Source organism: Cynara cardunculus, unplaced genomic scaffold, assembly GCF_001531365.2.
Source record: "Cynara cardunculus var. scolymus isolate 2C unplaced genomic scaffold, CcrdV1 Un_Scaffold_1817, whole genome shotgun sequence".
In the NCBI taxonomy this organism is placed as follows: domain Eukaryota; kingdom Viridiplantae; phylum Streptophyta; class Magnoliopsida; order Asterales; family Asteraceae; genus Cynara; species Cynara cardunculus.
The window spans coordinates 8,355-9,788 of NW_020200883.1; positions in this window are offsets into that span (position 1 = coordinate 8,355).

Sequence of the window (1,434 nt, forward strand, 5' to 3'; positions counted from 1 at the left end):
TGAACTTCTGATGAAAAAGTATAAGGATGCACAAGAAGTTTTTGAAAAACTTAATGGCCAAAAGGATACTCAAGGAATCATATTCAATGAATTAAATTCTTTCATCGGCCCAAAGAAATCCACCCTTGGATCCACTTTCAAACTTGGATGCATTCAAAAACCCGACTTCTCTCCAAAACCAAAAGCTAATTTCAAGAGAGTTAAAGTCTATGAAAAAACTGTCGTTTCAAGACAAAATTTTGAAAATGTGGTTTATGAGCAAAGTACTTGTACTAATGACATTTCAAAACCAAAGATCGCTACAAACCCTATTGAAAATCAGAATCTCTGCCTGACAAATCTACTTCATTAGCAAGTACAGTTGATGAAAAAAAAAATCCGAATGAGGAACCATCAACCGATGAATCAATCAAGTGAAATTGAGAATTCATCGAATTCAACATTGATGAAACCTCAAGAAGATCAAACTAAAGCATCAACCTCTGAACCTACATAATCTGCTCCCATTCAAGTTAAATTTGATTTTGAGAAATCAACAACATATTTTCTTGATTCTGAATCTGAAGATGAAATAAGTTGTGAAGCACTAAAAATCATTGAGAACAAGAAACTTAAAAATTTCAAGTTCTCAATGAAATCTGGTATTCCTTCATCAATGAAATCTTCAGATAAAGGAAAGGGAAAAATGAAAGATGTTGAATCTGCCAAAGATAACTTAAAAGGACCTAGTACTTCATTTAGGTTCATCAAGTTTACTYGTAAACAAAAACAGAAGTGGTCTACCTCTGATAAAACYAAACACAACTTTTCTTTCCATTCAGCTGAAGAAAAGTCCACCWTCCTCAGAAGAAAAGAAGTAAAGTCCAAGCCTTCTTTAAATAAAAAATCTGAACTAGATAGGAAGTTTGTAAAAACAACTGATGCTAGGACAGGATTTCTACCTAAATTTACTTCTTCATTTTCATCGAATAAAAAGAAGTTTAGACAAACACAACCGAAGCATCATCTTTGTCAATGTCTAATTCTTTTACAAAACCTGAGGAATCATATGTTGACACATCATTGTCCCTTAACACAACATGTTTATCGATATAAAAGACCCAATGAGAAAACAAAGAAACCCAAGCCTGCAAAGGCTAAGGGTAACAAAAAGAGTACCGCACTCCCCACTAACAAACGAGGACCCATTATGAAATGGGTACCAAAATCCCCTTRATTTGTCTTGCAGGACCAGCATGTGCAACCATGTTACATGGATTCAGGTTGCTCCAGGCACATGACTGGTGATAAAAGTCAACTATCCTCCTACAATGAAAACTTTGGAGACTCTGTGACTTTTGGAGACAACAACAAGGGTACAATCAAGGGATACGACACTCTCATCAAAGGAAATGTCTCAATCAGCAAAGTGGCTTATGTCGAAGGATTAAAGCA